Source organism: Ambystoma mexicanum, chromosome 2q (genome assembly GCF_040938575.1).
Source record: "Ambystoma mexicanum isolate Mex_15411 chromosome 2q, UKY_AmexF1_1, whole genome shotgun sequence".
Taxonomy (NCBI): Eukaryota; Metazoa; Chordata; class Amphibia; order Caudata; family Ambystomatidae; genus Ambystoma; species Ambystoma mexicanum.
Genome location: NC_090924.1, coordinates 214,602,025 through 214,623,906, shown reverse-complemented (window position 1 = coordinate 214,623,906; position 21,882 = coordinate 214,602,025). Strand labels below are relative to the sequence as shown.

The following is a 21,882-nucleotide window of genomic DNA, read 5'->3' as shown; positions in this document are numbered from 1 at the left end:
GCGTCAGCCACCCTTTCCCGCCGCACATGATGCTGTCCAACTTTCCTACGAGATAATACGAGGTTTTATATGGCTCTTAGCAGCCTTTGGGCCGCTTTTACCGCAGACCTCGGAAAGATACAGAGCCGACCCTGCGCGGTTACATGCCTAGGAACACGCCATATCGGAGGGCAGCGCTGTATCACATGGCATTTCCACCCCTCCAGGTATATCGGCAGTGCACTGTAAGAATGCCACCCACACACACCCAGACACTGGGAGCTTTCGGGTCCACAGTCCAACCTGCTTTCCAATTTCCGCTTGCGCCCTGGTGTCTAGAGGTGCTGCGCGTTCCAATAGGGCCAGACACCAGGATATGCCCGCACTTCACGCCACGGGCTGGGACTTGCGCAAGCGTGAAAATGTGACGGAAAAAACAGGGGCAGCGACCGAGGCACATTTCCTTGCTATGAGGGGGGAGTGATGGGGGGGGGAATAGATGAATGTGGCTCCTGCAAAAGAAACGAGGGCCCACGATGTGCACAGGGGACAGGACACCCAGCGGAGAGAGGATGAGAAAACCTTCAGAAAAGAGACCCAAGACGGGCCGGGAGAAGAACCACGCCTTGGAGAGAGAGACGAGACGATGATAAAGGGTCCGGGGGAGGAGCGGGGCGCTCACGCTTCTTCCCTGCAGAGCAAGCTTAACGTGAGAGGCCCAGCTCAGCCTATAGGGTGGGCCGACCTGCACACACTACATTAGGAGTGGGGACTAGGAAAACGCTCCATGGCAGTGGGTGTACAGGAGCCTTGGGAGAAGATGCACAGACAGGCTCGGACTGGTTTATAGGGTAATAGGCCCATGGCGGAACCAAACACGTAAAATGCTTCGGTGGGTCCGTTTTTTGGGTCAAAGCGTGGCACTTTTCTGGCCAATGTGGGTCCTTTTTACGAGTTATTTCACTATACACTTTTACGGCTAATAGTTTTGCCCAGTGTTGCTGAATAAATATTCTTTAAAATGTACAATTTGCATCACATTTTATCAAAAACCTTCCCCTTGGCTACTAATCAACACACCTTTGCAACAGGAATGAATTCCCATTTGCAACTGGGGGCCACTTTTTTCATTGGTGGCCTGGGCCGACCCTGTCAGCACAGACCATCTAGTAGGGAAGCCACACTTGCGCAGACCCCCTGGGGAAGTGCAGATCTTCAGCAATAAGGCATTAAGCAGGCCAGGGGTCAGCCTGGCAGGGTCTTAAAGTTGCTCTCACCCAGGAGCCCATCCGAGCCCAGGGTAACTGACTCATTTCAGTTACTCTCCCACTGTGTTGCACTCCATTTTGGTAGTTCTCCATTTTACTCGCTTGATATGTGTGTCTTGCTCTTTGGGTCCATCTCTATGTGCCTATGTCCCCCCACAACCCAGTCCTGTTCTCACACCCTCAACTCTCTCTGTAAATCCATTTTTTTTTTTAGCTTGTCCTTTGGAACATATTAAACTCAGACATCGGTGATTCCATCCAAAAACGCAGTATACTGGTTTACTAGTAATTGAAACTTTAAATTTGATTCGGTCAGCCTAATTGTCCCGGGAGGATAGCTCAGCGGCAACGTGACGTGCTCGCCTTGGAAGCAAAACGACACGAAGCAATATGGCTTCGATCCGTGGGTCCGCGCTTAGAAACCTCTGGGTATTGAAGCGGGTTATATTTATGAAACTAAGACACACAACCAAAAAACAAATCCTGCCTCGATGCCCGCAGGCTGTGTGAACGCTTTAAAAATGCAAAAATAAAATAAATAAATAATGCATGCTTCTCTCAAAGACACCCATCAATCACAGACTGATTTTGGCCCCGTTTTGACAGCAGTATTGTGATGTACAAAAGGTGGCAGTATTTGAGCACTTCCAGTGTTTCCAGGCAATGCACGGTGAGATGAAGTTATGTGTCAAGGATCACACTCTTTGGTAAAGTGAATCTTGCACTGTGCTGTTCGAATATGGGAATATCCAGATAAGATGAGACTTTCTTTTTTGCAGACATCACGGATGTAAACTAAGCTTTACAAGAGGAGTCTTATTAGAGTTGGCTTTCATTGTCTAATAAGGAAATTGATAGGTAAATGGGCCTGCGTGTGGGGGTTTTCAGTCCGGAACGTTCCATCACAATGTAATAAAATTCTTTCATTTTCACCTCCCCAGGAGTCGAGTACCGTTGCTGTCTTTCGGCTTTGAGAAGTGCGGGTACTCATAGCCTCAAAACTAAAAGGTGCAGGTACTCAGGGGCTGGTAGGGACCTGCCCATTAAAAGCACAACCCTGTAGAAAGGATGCCCCATCCCCGGCCCCTCCCCACAACCCCTGAGAGAGCCTGCACACAGACACGGCAAGAGATAAAGCAGAGAGCCCTCGCCCTGAGGGAGGACTCAGGCACTCCAGCGAGAGAGACGATACACAGACCCGCCCACCAAGTGAGGATGCGAATATACGCAGGCTCCCTGATGGCAGAGCCGTTCCTAGGGGATGCCTGGGAGGGGGTGCGGGCTATAGCCCCGGGTCTTTTGGTTGTAGCCCAGGATAGAAGCTCAGGGGCTACAACCAAAAGGCTATAGCTAGCCCTGAGTCCCGACAGTCACCGAGTCCCGACAACAGCTGTACCTGACAGCATGAACATAAGGCCACAAGTCCTACAAAAAAGCAATGGGGCTCATTATCATACTAAATGGTGACTGGGGTCACCATAAATTAACCTATCAAAGTGAAATATGCAAATGTCATCCATTTGACTTTGCATATTCCAAGAAAGTGCACAAGATGAATGCGCGATTGACTTTCCTAAAATCTACACAGGAATTGCAAGAGGGGATACTTTCTTATAATGCTGTTCGAAAATTACAAAAAGCGTGCACGCTGGATGCCAACCTATTGCCTGGGGAGCAGGTCCCAGTAGGGGACAATGTCGCTACCGCTGCTGTTACCTCTGACCGAGGACACGGTCTAGCTGCGAAAAGCTGGGAACCTGGCCAGCACGGTTTGATTAAATAGAGTCAAACCCTTCCGGCCTCAAACATGCAGACCGGGGCATCCGGCCTCTGCAAAATGCCCCAGGCCCCGTGCAGTACAAAGTATGGCACGATGGAGGGCCTGGGGGGTTAGGCGCAGGGTGGGGGAAACAGAACGGCGCGAAATACAAGGGGAGGGGCGGCCAAGCGGCGCCCCCACCCTCAGCGTTGCTAGGGAAACCCCACACGGATGGGGGAAAGGTGTGGGGAAAGCAACAGGGGGGCAGGAGGAAGTCCAGCCCCCCCCAGAGGGACAACAAAGGGCCAGGGGGGTATAAGTACCCCAAGGAAATGCAGGATGGGCACAACCAGGCAAGGAGCTCACCTCACTCGGGTAAGCTCCTAAAGGCCTGGAAAAGGGGGAGAAGGAAACGTTTTTTCCTCTACGGGCTTATTTCGTTACCTCCTTCAGTTAAAGGACCAAGTTTGCCTCTGCGGGCTTATCTGGTGCGGGTCTGCAGGAAAGCGAGCAGCGCGGCGTGGCAAGGAAAGGAGGACTCACCGCGGCGGGGAGCAGCAACCAGGAATCTACGCGGGCATCAGGCACGGGGAGCGGGCGGCGTGCGGCGGGCTCCAGCTGGAAGAGGCGGCCGAGTGAAAGCGGAGGATCAAGGACACGACCGCGTGCAGCAGAGGAGCCGCCACAGGAACGTCGCAGACCAGACCAGGAAGAAGCAGGACGACGAAGCGGGCGCATCGGAAGATCGTCCCGGGTAGACCGAAAGCAAGACGGAGCGACGGCAAGACAAGGGGGCGTGGCCGAAGGGAGGAAAAAGTTCAACAAGGAGCGGACGCGCGGGGGATTTAAAGAAACAGCCGCGCACGAGAGGTCACGAGGCTGGTGGCACAAAGCACTAAGTGCCCAGACCAGTAGGGCCAGACCCCCGGAAGATAGCCAAAATTCTAAAAGGACTATATAAAAAAAAAAAAAAAGTCATCTACTGGCCAACGGAAACAGGAAAAATAGATAACGAAATGTATTTTTTCAAAAAAGGCCAATGGGCCAGGAAAGCGGCAAACGAATAAAAACAGTCCGATTTACCCTCAGCTTCGCACGGAGGCGGCAGCTGGCAAGGATCGAATGCTGCCACGAGAACGTAAAACAGGCCAGTCACTGAATGGACAGCACAGTGTGCGTGCACACAGTGGAGGCAGGACGACACGGAGCAGACCAGGAGCATGGGGGGCGGGGGGGGCAGCGTCAGGTCAGTTCACAGCTCCGAGAGGGAGCCAACTAACAATGCCCCAGGCCCCGTGCCGTACAAAGTACGGCACGATGGAGGGCCTGGGGGGTAGGGGGGTTTTAAGAATGGTGTCGCATGTGGCGCGACAATATGCATACATTTTATGACACAGTTGCTGTGATGGCATGCCCCTCTTGCGGCCACGGCGGTTTATGGCCGCTATGCAGGTATTTGGATGGAAATGTTGCTTGGATGGCAGGCCCCCTTTTGCGACCACGGCACCATGGGCGCACCAGTGACTAGCACTTGTTTAAAGCTGGCGTGGGAAAGGGGCTCCTGGAGTACTTAGGAGTGAGGATGGGAGTGGTAGCGCCCTCTGGCCTGAAGTGGGAGTCAAGGGTGTTATTGGTAGCCATGCGCATGTAGGAAAATAAGTAGGAGATCAAGCTGTTTAGGGCAGCGTCCGCCCAGGAGACAATTAAGCACCTGAAGAAAGGAAAGGCACGCCGAGAAGATTAGCATGGCCCCTGCGCAAGGATGACACGCAAAGTCGTGAAGCTTTCCATATTTTAAAAGCACCCGTGGCACAATCAGTAAATGCAGTCAGCAGTAAGCATTAAAGGGGCAGTACGTGCCGAATTAGAACAACGGTCGGAACAGGTAACTGGAAAGCCAGAAGAGGCAAAAGTCGGGAATGACGGAAGAAAGAACAAGAAGAGCGCAAGAATTCAGCGCATGGGCCAAAAAGGCAGAAAAAGTCCATGGGGCCAAATGGGTGCTGGATGTGATGCAAAAGGAAGAAAGGGCTAGGGCAATGTCGCCCCTGCTGCTAGAGGATTCCACGGACAGCAACGAGGAAGCCGCGGTACCCCAAGGACAGAAGAGGGCAAAAGAAGTGGCGGAAGAGTCGCAGAAGCCAGAGAAGAACATGCTAGACCCAAGAGGGGCACAGGAGCAGCCGGAGGCGCCGTTGAGGAGTCAAAGGAAAGGTATTGTTAAAAGGGATAACAGAGTTGGGGAAAAAATGGTGAAAAGGTTAAAGGCATGCAGCACGGCTCAGGGTAAGTCGCCCAGAACCTGGGAGCATGGAGCACAATGGGTGCTCGAGGTAATGAATAAGGATGAAAAGGCAAGGGCAAGGTCGCCTTTGCTGCTAGAGGAGGCCAGCCGCAGCGAAGAGGAATACCACAAGGCCAAAGGAGGTCGAGAGAAGACCCAAGAGGGGCACAGGAGCAGCCGGAGGCGCCGTAGAGGAGGCAAAGGAAAGATACGGTGAAAAGGGATAACAGAGTTGGGGGAAAAATGCTAAAAAGGTGAAAGGCATGCAGCACGGCTCAGGGTAAGTCGCCCAGAACCTTGGAGCATGGAGCACAATGGGTGCTGGATGTAATGAATAAGGATGAAAAGGCAAGGGCAAGGTCGCCTTTGCTGCTAAAGGAGTCCAGCAGCAGCAAGGAGGAATACCACAAGGCCAAAGGAGGCCGAGAGAAGACCCAAGAGGGGCACAGGAGCAGCCGGAGGCGCCGTTGAGGAGGCAAAGGAAAGGTACGGGGAGAAGAGATAACAGAGTTGGGGGAAAATTGGTAAAAAGGTTAAAAGCATGCAGCACGGCTCAGGGTAAGTCGCCCAGAACCCGTGGAGGGAAGGTTAACAAGCAAGAGGCACAGGGAAAAACAAGGGGTAACGTCTTCAGAGACGAAAAGTAGCGAAGGTAAAGAGGGGGGGCATTTAAAGGCATGAGTGAATAGGAAGGGAGTAGTGAGCAATAACGAACAGAAAAGGGGGGCCTGGACCAGTGGGCAACGGGGTTCCCATACGACAGAGGGTGGCACAAGGAAGTACGCCAGGGTCTATTCACCAGGGAACGACCACCAGCTTACCGGTGACACCGGGAGAGGTCACCACTGTAGCAATACAAGGGGCAGAAGCAGTAATGCCGAAATACGGCAGGCCCTCAGTCGTTAAGGACGCCCAAGGCCGGTCCATGAAGGCGCAATCATGGTATATGGATGAGAAAGTGAAGGAGAAAACATGGTGAAAAAAATGCATTGATATTTTTTTAATGAGTTGGCAAAAGAGAGGTCAAAACGTATCAGTAGAGGACATGAAGGAGGATGAGAAGGGATTATTAAAAGGGCACCAGTAGCAAGGACCCCTTTTATAATGGGAGGGCGGCTTTCCAAAGATTGTACATTGTTATATTGCAGAAATACACAGAAGACGGGGTGCCACTTGTAACATACCAACAGAGAGTCTTAAAGGTCTACAAAGCATTTGGGCATAATGGGAAAATAATGATAGAAGCAAAGACAGGTACAAACATCAGGATACGATAATAACGACAAGGAATCATTTGAGGTCAGGGGAACAGAACCTGTGGGGCAGTCAATAGGGGACACAAAGAGGACGGCAGAGTAGCAAAGTAACAGACCACCAACGGTGCAAAAGGGGTGGCAGGGGAGATAGCGGGAAAAGCATAGCTGGGAGCATGGAGCACAAGAGGAAGGGCAGGAAAGGGGAAATGCCAAAGTATCCATTAAGCTTACACGAATAAAGCATCGGGAAAAGGAGAATATGGCCGCGTAGATGGCAGGAAAATAACACCCACACCGGGAAACGGCATGGGTTCCACGAATAAAGCTCCGGAAATAATTAAGAAGTTAGCCATAAGGCTGACTGGAAAAGGAAAAAGATGGCCACATGTATGGCAGGAAAATAACGCCCATACTGGGAAAGGAATGGGTTCCCCGGAGAAACATCGGAAATAATGAAAAGGTTAGCCACAAGGCCGACTGGAAAAGGAAAATATGGCCACGGGTTGGCAGGAAAATAACGCCCATACCGGGAAAGGCATGGGTTCCACGAATGAGCACAGGAAATAAGGAAAGGGTTAGCCATAGGTTTGGCTGGAAAAGGTAAATATGGCCAGGTGTATGGCAAGAAATTAACGCCCACACCCGAAAAGGCATGGGTGCCACGGGAGGAGAAGCGGAAATAGCAACAAGGAGGTCCGAGAAATAGGTAAAACCAAAGGAACCAGGGCGAGTCAAAGAGAAGCAGGACAGGAACGTACAAAACGGGTAAGCAGTACAAAAAGCAGGTAAATAGGTGATAGCGGAAACAGGACAAGACGTAGGTAAAATGTCAATGGCCAACAGGGGCGATTGCTGTTAAAAAAGCATTGGCCCAGGGTAAAAGGAAAAGATGGGCAGCAGCACATTTGTCTGCGGTCGCATATACCACAAAGGTGGCCGGGGTGACGGACCCAACAAATAGCACACGGATAAGGAATGCAATGAGGGGTTGGGCAAGATTGCAAGAGCAGGGTGGGATGCAGCGGAATTTGGGACCCACCAGTTCTGAACAGGGGCAAGCCACTTCAGCATGGGCAAGAGGCCTGGGAGCGAAAGGCGCAAAGAAAGTTGGGGGGGTTGAGGTAATCCACCTTGGGGGTAGTGACCTGGCCAAAACAGATAGGGGCTGATTGATGCGCAACATGTGCGAGTCATCAAGGGCTATAGCTCATTGCTGGTGGGAAACCAAAATTTCTGAGATATTTACACGCAGAGTCTGGTACGGGGCGCGCAGGATGCAGGCCATTGAAACTACAAGGAAAAAGCTAAACAAGGCAGTGGAAAGTTATCGTAGGAGTACAGGGCCCCAGTTTATAAAGCATGGCTTATCACAGAACATTCCGGAGAGGCGCCACCAATACGGCACACACCTATCCAGCTAAGGGATGGGACAATTTTCAGATAATATTCTCAGAGCCGTAGCAGCGCGAGGATGCAGTTAGGAGCGCGTTTTTGGGGGGACCTGAGCGCGGCCGAGGTGGCACCCACTCAGGTGTGGCGGCACGTGTCCAGGAACGGATGCCCCAGGGTAACTAAGACGAGCCGAGGAGAAGGCTGGGCATCTACAACCCCTGGACACGAAGTGCCCAAAAAGCGAGTTGGTGTTATTCTGTGTTTGTTATGATTACTATTTGGTGTTATTTTCTGTAGAAAATAAACAAGCCTACGGCCTATAATTTTTCCACAAACAAAAACCTGTCTGTACTATTCTTTCGGGGGAATAGGGTAATAGGAATAAGAGAGCGACGGGGGGCCCCCACTACTCAGCCTATGCCCCAGGCCCCGTGCAGTACAAAGTACGGCACGATGGAGGGCCTGGGGGGTTAGGCGCAGGGTGGGGGAAACAGAACGGCGCGAAATACAAGGGGAGGGGCGGCCAAGCGGCGCCCCCACCCTCAGCGTTGCTAGGGAAACCCCACACGGATGGGGGAAAGGTGTGGGGAAAGCAACAGGGGGACAGGAGGAAGTCCAGCCCCCCCCAGAGGGACAACAAAGGGCCAGGGGGGTATAAGTACCCCAAGGAAATGCAGGATGGGCACAACCAGGCAAGGAGCTCACCTCACTCGGGTAAGCTCCTAAAGGCCTGGAAAAGGGGGAGAAGGAAACGTTTTTGCCACCCAACCCACCCAGCAAAAAAAAAAAGGCAAGGAAAGGAGACAGAACAAGGAACAGGAACGCCGAGTACTTTCTTCGGTACACGGTAGAAGAGAGTCGTAGGCGGCGGCACGTGTCCAGGAACGGATGCCCCAGGGTAACTAAGACGAGCCGAGGAGAAGGCTGGGCATCTACAACCCCTGGACACGAAGTGCCCAAAAAGCGAGTTGGTGTTATTCTGTGTTTGTTATGATTACTATTTGGTGTTATTTTCTGTAGAAAATAAACAAGCCTACGGCCTATAATTTTTCCACAAACAAAAACCTGTCTGTACTATTCTTTCTGGGGAATAGGGTAATAGGAATAAGAGAGCGACGGGGGGCCCCCACTACTCAGCCTAAGTGGGTGCACGCCGTCCACCACCATGCACCCTCGACTTGTGGAATATGCCCTCTGACAGACGGTGCACAGGCCCCCCGCGGGGAGTATGGAGAAAGGATGGACAGCATAAGATCCTCAGACACAACCGCCCAGAGAGGGTGTGCACACATCCTGCCAGGGCACTGGCCTTCACACTGTGGGGCTGGACTCCCTGCGGAAACCTGGTGGATGTGCTGGTGGGGGGGAGAGGGGGGGAGCAGGGGGTAAGGCTCTTCCAAAAGGGAGTACATAACTGCGTTTATCAGAACATACAAGCAGATCTGGCATCTTGGGGAGCCCAGCAACAATGTGTGTTCTCAAGGGATGGACATCTTTACTCGCGGGGTGGGGGGTGGGGGGGGGAGATCGTGGGCATGGCTACAATGTTTGAACACCGCTGTTCTAGGCCGCTGCTATGCTAATGGACTGCGCATACAACTCGAACGAGGGCGCACAGACCCAACGTATGATTCCTAGACCACGTACATGGAGTTCGCCCCCCCCCACACACGTGCACACCGCGGGAACGGATGCACGTCCCCCGTGCCATGCGATGCACAGGCATCTCCTCCGAGAGACCATAACTTGCACGCACCCATTGCACGTAACGCACACGCCCTCCACGAGAAGATGCGCAGATCCCGCCCCCCCCTGAAAACAATACTGCACAGCTACCCCGCAGAGAGAATACCCCGAGCCACAGAGTAAGAGAGGCCACAGAGAACCCAGAGGGAAGGTGCCCACAACCGCCGCGAGGGGCAACTCAGATATCCCACAGAGAAGATGCGCGGCAGTCCCCCCCCCCCCCCTCGCCCTCCTTCCTCTCTCGTGAACACACTCCTTGGCAAATGATGCACAGACCACATGAGAGAGGAAGCACACCCCCCTGGGAGAGTACACGCAAGCGCCCCCCCCTCCCCATACTCAGACCTCGAGAAGAATACACACACCCGCCCCCACCCCCTCCAGTGCCCAGGGAACGGCAAATAGAGAGGATCACGTAACCCCTGGCGCACATGCGAGACCACCCGGGACAGGGACCCCCCCCCCCCCCAGCCCCGCCTCTGAGCCATATGAGACTTTCTCAGTTTACCTGAAAATACTAATGGTGGAGCCGGTTGCCGAGTCGCAGCTGGACCCCAAGGAGTGCTTGACACCCAGTCGTTAAGGTGAAGCCGATGTTGTCCTCAATCATACTTTAACCCCGCCCCGATGCCCCCTGCCAATAAAAGCTAGCGCTGTGTAACGCGCATTAAGCAGGAACGGCGTTATGTATATAGCGCTCAGAGGCGGAGGCTCCGGCGTGGCGCGAAGCTTCCTCCAGACGGCGCGCACTTGCGCTCAGCGGAGGCGGCGCGCCCCTCTCCACAGCCCCCTCGGATCCCCTCACCTGGCGCTGCTCGCTCCGCCGCCGCCTCCTACAGCCTGGAACCCTCGCTCTGAGTCTCGCTGGCGGGAGCAGGTGTCTCTCTCTCTCTCTGCGTGTGCACGGCCTGTCCCGGAATCTCTTCCTGGAGCCACTTGGCAGCGGCCGGTGACGTTGTTACCATCGCAGCCCGGCTCCACAATGAGGGGCCATAAAGCAGCAGCGCCCAACGGTCGCTATCGCTCCAGCCGACTGGACTGTGTGCTCAGGGCTCAGAGGCCTGGGAGTGGCAGGGCAAGGAGCGCTGTCTGCCACCTTAGGGTAAATGCCCCGGCGTGGACGGGTCCTGGGGGGCGCTGGGGTGTAGGTAGGGGGTACAGCAATGTTTCAGGCTGTGGGCTTAACAGTTCCCTGTACCAAAGAGACGCATCTTGCACCGCGGCATTCATGCCACCTCATAAAAAAAGTACTGTGAGGATCTTGTCAGAACCGTAAGAGATTACACAACATCAGAACGCGATAACGAAGACTCGCAGGGCTTCACAAGAATGCAATGAGCAAACGTGTACTATATAACGGGTTCTTATCACTTAAAAAAACAATTATCTCATACATTCTTATAGGTTGCTTACAGGCATCTCATGAAGCATTATTGGGTGGGATCCTGTCTGCTTCTGTTTGAAAAGTTGTCTATCCAATAACTCTGTTCACTGGTGGTAAGGGGCGGCCAACAGTGTTTAAAACAATCTACAAAGCTGCAGCTTTTACAAGAGACCCGTTAAAAATATTGAGCAGTACAAGGGTTAATCCCCCTCACTAACGTGAGTGGGGGTTTAGATTCTATTAAAGACAGGAGATGAGTATTATGCATTACAATCTTTACTTCTGAACCACAGCAGCAAAAAAAAACTTTTCCAAAATAAAAAAATTTAAATAACAGAACTAAATGAGGTTCACAGTCAATGAAAGGGGGGACTCCCCAATCCAACATGGAGGACAGGTCATGCCCTGCAGGTGACCAATGGGCAGGGACCCTCCTCTATATATGTCCTTTATTTTAATCCCAACTCCTCTTTCTGCAGCTGTCTTGCACCAGACGTCCACTGCAACGATCCCACTGCGAAGAGCGGAGAAAAAGGATCCAGAGAAAACTGGAGGGATCTCAACCTCTCCGCAACCCGAAATTACGACAAACTCTTCTGGATAGGACCTCTCACCCGAAAGCTGAAACAATATGAAACAGAACAGGGGGGTGGGTGGAATAAAACACAGAAAAGAGGGTGGGTGGGTGGGATAATACTCTTCTGTCTTTAATAGAATCTAAACCCCCTTTCACGTCAGTGAAAGGGATTAACCATTCTATGACAGGACAGGAGGCTTGATATTATGCAAGTTTAAAGCTCTTCCATCACATTATCCTCAACATCATTAATACGCTTGTGATAAAATAAAATGCTTTTAAATGACACTTGACCAATCAGCTGCTTTGATACTTTTTTCCCCAAGGTGCCCCCGGGAGAATATTCTAACTCCATAGCACCTTAACTGAAAAAATCAAAGGAGAATGAACTCCCTCTTTCCGCATCACTTACTTAAACTATCTGGTCAAAAAGAGGGGAAGGGAAGCCCACAATAGGGTTTCTATAGGAAAGCAGCTAAGAGGTATAAGGAGGCCAAAAACCTCCCCATCTGCACTCAAAACATTTCAAACACTTAATCACACATCTTAACAATTTTCTGGAAAAACCTGGATAAGAAATGGAGGAGGCCAACTACCCATAACCCCTGGCAATAAAGAAAGTGATCCCCTGAGGAGTGAATCTTTCATTTCCCAGATCCAATGCTCTGATACCAGAAAACTCCTCGACAGGAAGAAGCCAAACATGGATAACTTAGAAAAACAGTTGTAGCAAAGAAAACCCTTCATTAGACAGTACAAGAATACGATATAAATATCACACAGAATAAAACATCCACCTAGCTTAGGTGCGACCTTAATGTAAATGAACCTGAAGGCCCTGATCACCAATGAGTGCCTATCTACTGTCTTCACCCTAAACGACAACCTGTCCCGTTGCGATAGTGACAGTTAGATTAAATCATCGACATGGAATATTGCCCTATTAAAACAACTCCACCAGTAGATAACTATCTCTACAGTAAGGGAGAAACAAAACGAAAGTTGAGCCACACACCAACTAATCCCAGTTGATCCAAGCTGAAAAGAACCCTGAGTTATCAGAAACTGCCCCGAAGTCCTTGATGACACAGATGGAGTCCTGTGAAAGCCCACAGAAGCACCAGGAAAAGGTGAAATGTTCTAATAAGTAAGGGAGAGGAATCCCTGAAGGACCAGCTTGTAAGCCAAACCTATCGGGCGGAGAGAGGCCACAGGTGGAGAGGGGAGAGGCGAGCAACATCCACCGCCATTTCCAGTGGACTGGGATCCGAACTCTAACTGTAAAGCCAGGAAAGCTAGCATATGAGTCACAAGGCAAAGAGAAAAAATTTAATGGGAACCCCAAAGACACCAGACCTTGGCAAGAGAGAAGGCAGTTGACCGCAAGAGAGCTTGCTAACAGCTCCAGACTGTTGACACTCAGTCACTTGCTAAAGAGGACCACCTCTGCCCATGGAAACTTGTCTTATCTTGTCCCCCCTCAGCCCAGTCTGCTAGTATCTCACTCCGGAAAGAAAACCCCAAGAGGGAACAGAAAGTGTACCATGCCATGCTAGGCACTCATGAGCTTCAGCCATTAAAGAAGATCCAACCTGAACTCAGGGAGCAGACCCTAACTGCGAGGAAGACAGATACTTATGAATATGTTTGGTCTTGAGGTGCAACAGTACCTTGTAATGGAGAGGGGAGAGAAAAATAGCTTGGATGGAACTGACCACCTGCTCACCCTGGTTAGCTATCGGAGGGGAACCCACCCTTTCAAGGGGAGAAGAAGGATTACTTCCTTATCCAGGAGAGCCTGCCACCCAGAAGGATACAGAAACAGAGCTTTAAACCATTGTATTTATAACAGACCAATAAGTGTAGAAAAAAGGACACTGTTGACTCCCCATGCATTGACAAGTGCAACCTCCACGGAGGGCTGAAGAAACTCTTGATAAGGAAAAACAGGAACCACCCATTTGAAGAGATAATATACTACTAATAGATGTAAGGACTTACAAGTTAATAACTGGGTGAAAAAATGTCCCTTCAGGTAATGGGACCAGATCTAGCATGCTCAGAAATTGAGAATCTGAAAGGCGCTGGTACCACCGAACCTTCAAAAAAGGAAGACACTGATCTGCACCATTATCCAATCCTGCTTGACCCTATTGGACACTAGCGGAAGAGGCAAGGAAGAACGAACAAAAAGAGGGGAAATACTCAAAATGAACCACCATTACCTAATGCAACCTCCAAGGGTCTGAGGTGAACACCTCTTATTGCTGAAGACAAAAAACCCCTGGCCAGCCTTCTTCTTATACCCCAGGCAATATAAAATGACTAGTGCATTAGGCATTACTGGAGGTATCCTAGGTCTAGCAGCACCCCTGCCGGCACTACCGCCAATGGAGTAAAACCTTCTTCAAGGATAAAACAGTGATTGTGCCCCTCTAGCAGAGGAGTAATTGTGCCCAACTCTTGATGCGCCTTGTCGGGGATGGGTAGAACCCTGGCAGAAAACAGCCAAGGAGCGGGCTCTATTCTTTTGAGGGGCAAAGAACTTAAAAATAGTAGCCTTGCCGAATGACAATTTATAATGAAGCCACATGAGAAGGAACTTACACCATTCTGTAGAAAAAATGTAGGCGTTAGTAAAGCCGAGCAGGCAAACTGTTCCCAAACAACCAGCCCCACATAATTTGCACATCAACAGGCAATCAGCCAGCTGACAGTCCTGGTGACCAAACTGAACACATGCAACCACTTGCCTTGAGAACTCTTCAAGGAATTATTTACCCCCTTTATTGGGGTCTGTCCCATTGTTTGGGACCCAAAGTATACCATGAAATAGTCTAAACCTAGAATGAGGGCCACCTTAAGAAGGAAGAGATTAATAATGTAACCCCTTTTAGCAACTAGAACTGACCCCTTTTTGGAGGAAAATGGGAGATCTAAGTTTCTCTTGCACCTTTCTGTAGGCAAGCCCGAGCTTCTGGGCCTTCTGTAAAAGAAACAGAAACTGCGGGAAGCCGTTATCGGACCCAAAGAGGACCAGAGTGGGACTGGGACTCCTCCAACTCAAATGGACCTATAGGGAGCTAGATCCCAAGAAAAAAATCCCTTAACAGGAAAGAGGAAAATCTGGGATCTCGTTAAAAAGGCTATCACAAACTGAGTCTAGCGAAGAAGTACAATTCGACCTGCAGAGTCCAATGAGGACGATCTTTGGTACTACTGGCTGGATAGGCACGGAATATTCCTATAAAAATCCCAGCACAAACCTCTATCCCCACTTTTCTTAGAAGAAAATAAATGTAATTCTTTTAACTGTACTCAAAGTAACCGCAAACCTAGCAGGTAAGGGTTAATGCTCTTTACACACGGCTCATATTCTTGCTGTAACAGAGGAAAAAACACACTGTGCGAGCGCACACCAAAGCTGCTCACCCTAGCAGGGTGTGGCACCCAGCAGCACACAAGGGGGAAAACCTCGTACTATAACTCAGGCAAAGTCTGAAGCCGGGCAGGCCAAGGTACGCCTATGGGAAAGCTAATCAGCTGTGCCAAAGAAACTGAAGATATGATACTGTATGGCGCTTACGCTCTCTTTATAGGACTAAATAAAAACCAATATCACCCAACCTGTGTTGGTACTCAATCATCGACCTAAGGAGGATGAAAGGCTGAGATGGCCTTGCCGAAATTAGAATATGCAGCCCACAATGCAGCAGCAAACGCTCAACCCACTGAATTAGCATATCTGCTATACCATATTGAAGGGAACCCCCCCTCACCACCCTCCCTGCACAAAACACCTGAAGCCAATGCTTCTGACAGGCAAGCAGGAGGGGCAGCGGTGGGAGGCACACCAGTGCTCATTTGTCATAAACATAACCAATACATATATATGTGGCCAAACATTTTTAACTATTTTACCATATTTTTTACAAAATATAAAGGAACAAATATTAACCTAAATATTAAAAAACAACCCTGAGAGGTTGCTTGAACCAAGCGTGTTGATACTAGAGGCCCCAAGTTCTATCTGTTGAGCTATTGTGGACCCATTGTCTCGCGCGACAGGTCTGAAGCAAAGCTTCTATCTAGCCGGCACGTGTTGAGCAAGAAATGGGCGGGCCTCCTTGGCCTGAAATTGAAGAATACTATTGTGGAAAAGGCCTACACGCATTGGGTCTGAAGCGAAGCTTCTGACAGACCCACGATTGCAGGTCTGAAAAAGCTGCGCTGCTGCTCAAGCACACAGCAACTCAATTCAATAGAAAGGGCCCACACGCGTCAGGTCTGAGGTGAAAACCCTCTGATAGACCTGCGCATGTAGGCCTGGAGTGGGAGGGACGACCGGCACTAGAAGTGCAACGCACGTCGGGCCTGAAGATAAGCTTCCAGCAGGCCTGCGCGTGTTGGGTTTGGATAAACCAGGAAAACTCCATCAGAAGCCGAGCTGCTCCCTCCCGAAACCGCTAAAAATAAAGTAGCAGTGTCACGCATACAATACAAAATTAATGACACCAAAGTGAAAGCAGTAAAAGTGTAACGAAAGTAAACACTATACTACACCATATATATATATATATATATAGAAACAAAAAAAAGGAAAATGAAAGCGGAATACCGCTTCCTGGACGGCACTCTTCCTCAATCATAAAAATCACCCAGATACGTCAAAAAAGGATCTCCATTAAAAGTCCTTTATTTGTTACGTACAGTGAACAAGTTGCTCAGGAGAGAACTAAAACAACTACGCGTTTCACCCAAACGGGCTTCGTCTTTATATATTATATATATAATACCATACATCATAATAAATAATAATAAATTGTACCAAATTATAACAAATTCTGCCAACAACTGACTAGCATGCAAGGCACAACTAGAAGGAGTGACTTAGCTGTGGTGCCAGCAGCAAAGAAAGAGGGGTTGGGATTAAAGTAAAGGACATATATAGAAGAGGGTCCCTGCCCATTGGTCACCTGCAGGGCATGACCTGTCCTCCATGTTGGATTGGGGAGTCCCCCCTTTCATTGACTGTGAACGTTATTTCATTCTGTTATTTAAACTTTTTTGTTTGTAAAAGTTTTTTCTTTGCTGCTGTGGTTCTGAAATAAAGATTGTAATGCATAATATGAAGCCTCCTGTCGTGGAATAGAATTCCAAATGACATCCAGATTGCATAGTACACACCGCTATTACTGCACAGCAGTGTAGTAAATTAAATGCGAGGCGACTGAAGCATTTACGGTAAATGATGTTTCTGTCACATTGAACACTTACGGGGTAATTCATAGATTTCAGCGCAGAGGCAGCGCACGCGAGCAGTGCAGAGAGGGATTGTGTGCCAGCGTGCGCCAGCCGTGTGCGCTAAACAGCATTCTGGCGCACCGCGTATTCATGGAATTCCCAAGACATAATGAGCGCTGGCGCAGAGAACATCCTGCAGCGCCAGTTACACCCCCAAGAACGCCCTTTGTGCAAGGAAAAGCCATTGAAATCCCCAATACAGCGCAAAGGGCTGCGCTCACCCTGGACCAGCTTACAGGTCCGCTGCACTGCAATCACGCGAGCGGGGAACGTGTATTTCTGGGGTGCGCTGGAATTATCACAAGCGATAGGGCTTGTGCGAGGGGAGTACGTGTATTTCTGGGGGTGTGCGGGAAGTGACACACGCGATAGTCCTTGGCCGAGCGAGGTACGTGTATTCCGAGGGGTGCGCGGGGGGAATCACACGCGGTAGTCCTTGTGCGAGCGGGCTACGTGTATTTGGGGGGTGCGCGTGGAGAATCACACACGATAGGCCTTGTGCGAGCGGGGTACGTGTATTTGGGGGATGTACGTGGAGAATCACACGCGATAGGCCTTGTGCGAGCAGGGTACGTGTATTTGGGTTGCACGCGTGGAGAATCACACGCAATAGGCCTTGTGCGAGCAGGGTACGTGTATTTCGGGGGTGCGCGTGGAGAATCACACACGATAGGCCTTGTGCGAGCGGGGTACATGTATCTGGGGGTGTACATGGAGAATCACATGCGATAGGCCTTGTGCGAGCAGGGTACGTGTATTTGGGTTGCGCGCGTGGAGAATCACACGCGATAGGCCTTGTGCGAGCAGGGTACGTGTATTTCGGGGGTGCGCGTGGAGAATCACACGCGAAAGGGCTTGGGGAGTGGGGTACGTGTATTCTGAGGGGTGCACATGGAGAATCACACGCGATAGGCTTTGTGGGAGTGGGGTACGTGTATTTGGGGGGTGAGCGTGGAGAATCATACACGATAGGCCTTGTGCAAGCGGGGTACGTGTATTTCTGGGGTGCGCTGGAATTATCACAAGCGATAGGGCTTGTGCGAGGGGAGTACGTGTATTTCTGGGGGTGTGCGGGAAGTGACACACGCGATAGTCCTTGGCCGAGCGAGGTACGTGTATTCCGAGGGGTGCGCGGGGGGAATCACACGCGGTAGTCCTTGTGCGAGCGGGCTACGTGTATTTGGGGGGTGCGCGTGGAGAATCACACACGATAGGCCTTGTGCGAGCGGGGTACGTGTATTTGGGGGATGTACGTGGAGAATCACACTCGATAGGCCTTGTGCGAGCAGGGTACGTGTATTTGGGTTGCGCGCGTGGAGAATCACACGCAATAGGCCTTGTGCGAGCAGGGTACGTGTATTTCGGGGGTGCGCGTGGAGAATCACACACGATAGGCCTTGTGCGAGCGGGGTACATGTATTTGGGGGGTGTACATGGAGAATCACACGCGATAGGCCTTGTGCGAGCAGGGTACGTGTATTTGGGTTGCGCGCGTGGAGAATCACACGCGATAGGCCTTGTGCGAGCAGGGTACGTGTATTTTGGGGGTGCGCGTGGAGAATCACACGCGAAAGGGCTTGGGGAGTGGGGTACGTGTATTCTGAGGGGTGCACATGGAGAATCACACGCGATAGGCTTTGTGGGAGTGGGGTACGTGTATTTGGGGGGTGAGCGTGGAGAATCACACACGATAGGCCTTGTGCAAGCGGGGTACGTGTATTTCTGGGGTGCGTGGGAAGTTTCACACGCGATAGGCCCTGTGCGAGCGGGGTACTTGTATTTCTGGGGTGCACGGGAAGTTTCACATGCGATAGGCCTTGTGCGAGCAGGGTACTTGTATTTGGGGGTGCGCGTGGAGAATCACACGCGATAGGCCCTATGTGAGCGGGGTACATGTATTTCTGGGGTGCGCGGGAAGTTTCACACGCGATAGGCCCTGTGCGAGCGGGGTACGTGTATTTCTGGGGTGCGCGGGAAGTTTCACATGCGATAGGCCCTGTGCGAGCGGGGTACGTGCATTTGAGGGGTGCGCGTGGAGAATCACACGCGATAGGCCTTGTGCGAGCGGGGTACATGTATTTGGGGGGTGCGCATGGAGAATCACACGCGATAAGCCTTGTGCAAGCGGGGTACGTGTATTTGGGGGGTGCGCAGGAAGTTTTACACGTGAATTGGCAGTGTGGCCCCTCCCAGGTGTGCCCTCTACCCCCTCCCCAGCCCCTGCAGGCAGCCCACACCACAGGGGACTACCCTGCACCCCCGGTCATGTCCCGTAGGCAGCCCATCCACCTTGGGCATGCCCCCCAGCCAGCCCACATGTCACCACGCACTAGTGAGCACCGACTCATGTCCCCTTGCACCCCCACCCATCCAGCATTGATGGGCACCTGCCAGCAGGCCCCGACTCATGTCCCCCTGAACCCGCACCCATCCAGCATTGACGGGCACCTGCCAGCAGGCCCCGACTCATGTCCCCCTGCAGCCCATCCCATCCAGCATTGATGGGCACCTGCCAGCAGGCCCCGACTCATGTCCCCCTGCACCACCACCCATCCAGCATTGACGGGCACCTGCCAGCAGACCCCGACTCATGCCCCCCTGCACCCCCACCCATCCAGCATTGACGGGCACCTGCCAGCAGGCCCCAACTCATGTCCCCCTGCACCCCCACCCATCCAGCATTGACAGGCACCTGCCAGCAGGCCCCGACTCATGTCCTCCTGCACCCCCACCCATCCAGCATTGATGGCCACCTGCCAGCAGGCCCCGACTCATGTCCCCCTGCACCCCCACCCATCCGGCATTGACTGGCACCTGCCAGCAAGCCCCGACTCATGTCCCCCCCAACATGTCATAAAGATGCACATTCATGGGCCTCATGTCCACCAAAATCCCACTGCACGCCACCCCAGTCTTGAGACCCAATCAAGTTTCCCATCCACCCCACACTGAAAGGCCTATTTCATGACACAAACCAAAAGTCAACTATGCACATCAACACATGTCCATCACACACACACACTGGGTGCCAGTGATTGTGTAAACCCACATTGTGACATGCAGTATACCAATAAGCGAATACCACACATGGAAGTAATAAATCAAAATGTATTTTGCACGAAATGAAGCTAATGGAATGAAACCATGAAAATTATTTTAAACAAGAAAATAAATGCATGTCCAAAAATGAAAAAAAGAAATGAAGTCTCAATCCAAAGTAATCCAAAAGAAAGTTAGTCCAAACTCTCCGTCCACCAAAGCAAATCCAAAGGAAACGTAAATTGTAAAATCCATTGATCCATGGTGATTTAAAATAAATTATTTTTCAGAAATCCACAGTTCAACTATGTACAACGATTGAAACCAAGGTCCATGAGCCCAACGAATGAAATGAAACCTATAAAAAACTCTACCTAATGAAGAACTTTATACAAAAACGTGGGGCATTGTCCAAGCGTCCAAAAAGAAATAAAAACAGAAAGGAAACCTAACACTAACTAACTATATACAATGGCGGCGGGCAAGTCCTACTGCTCACTCTGTAATGTCGTGGGCCAGGGCATCAGCGAACTCCATGTCAATCTCCTGGAGACAGGCCTCTGCCCTGGCCCCGAGGTCTCGCAGGGATGCAGTCATGGCCTGTTCCAACTCCCTGCGAGTTGCCTCGAGGCACTCAGCCCGCCTCAACGCCCGGCGCATGGAGAACTCCGCCCTGACCATGGTGAGCCGCGCCTCTTCCACCCGCCGCTGCTCTACATCTATCCGCTGGCCCAACCGCAGCCACACGGAAGACACTCCCATTACAGGGTCCTCCTGCCTTCTGGACAATGCCTGTCCCTCTGATGTTGATGGCCCCGAGCCATCATCGCTCCCACCTTGAGCCTGCTGCTGCTGCTGTCCATGTGCCCTGTCCGATGATGCCTGCACATCCTCCATCTGCTGGTCTCCAGTTGGTGGGGTGTCCACCCCTGCTGGACCTCCAACTCCCGACTGTGACAGGGATGGGATCTCCACGAAGCTGGCTGTGTTGGTCGGGCCAGGTCCACAGGGTGCCCTGGTGGAATCTGGGCCGGAAGACGCCAGGGAGAATAACTGGCGCATAGTCTCCACAGAGGAGGAGAGGTCCGCCAGAGTGCGCGACACATGTAGGAACCCTCCGACCATTGCCCCTCCCAACTGTGCCACGTTGCCACGCAGCTCTATGTGATGGCGTGCGTGGTCCCCCCAGGAAGCACGCACGTCAGCACGAAGGTCACGCGTGCGCAATGCGACACCAATCTGGACGGAGCCCATACAGTCATGGGACTCCTCGTCCGCAGGTAGTGGAGTGCCAGATGACGTGGGCCTCCCCCCTACCTGCAGACGGGCCTGGGACGGGGAATCCCTGCTGGTGCATGGTGGTGCAGTCACAGGGTCAGGGACAGTGACATGCACAGGCCCCTCCGCGGTGACCTGTGCTGCCTCCTGCCCCTGGCCCTGGACCGCACCACTTGCACCAGTGGTACTACCCCTACCAGGCCCATGTGTGGCTCAGTAGAGGGCTCCTCCTCCTCTGTGGAGATCACCAACCTGGATGTCTCCGCACCGTCTTCTGCCATTGCAAGCCCCTGTGGGGGCTCACCCGGCCCTTCCGCTACAGCCATAGTGGCAGACACGGCACCAGTCCCCTCGCTCCCGGATGATGGCAATTCCTGGGAGGGTGGCTGGGCCTTGCGTCGCTGCCCGGTGGAGGCATCCCCGCCGATTTGCTCCACAGCGCCGTCTCCGCCCTCTTCTTCACTCGACGCTGCGTAGAGGGAGACATAGAACACAAGCATCAGGTGTTAGGCAGAATCCTGTGCAGTTCCCTTGGGGAACACGGCAAGAAGATTAAGACTACAGGAGTAAGCAGTAAACCCAATTGGTAGCAGTCTGCACCACCTAGATCTACCTG

The 21,882-nt window shown here is 51.7% G+C and overlaps 1 protein-coding gene and 1 pseudogene across 2 annotated transcripts in view; one reads left to right on the top strand and one right to left on the bottom strand.

The window, feature by feature from the left end:
- TMC5 (transmembrane channel like 5) overlaps positions 1–10,680 on the bottom strand; it is a 662,848-nt gene extending 652,168 nt beyond the window's left edge. Inside the window, exon 1 of one of the 2 annotated variants that reach the window (XM_069647144.1) lies at positions 10,490–10,680. The gene's annotated coding sequence lies outside the window, so the exon portion shown is untranslated. Of the gene's footprint in view, positions 1–10,192; positions 10,291–10,489 lie in introns of those variants that run through there. The other variant, XM_069647145.1, reaches the window with a different exon arrangement.
- Positions 4,738–4,803, top strand: LOC138570498 (U6 spliceosomal RNA; annotated as a pseudogene).
- Positions 10,681–21,882: the final 11,202 nt, after the last annotated feature.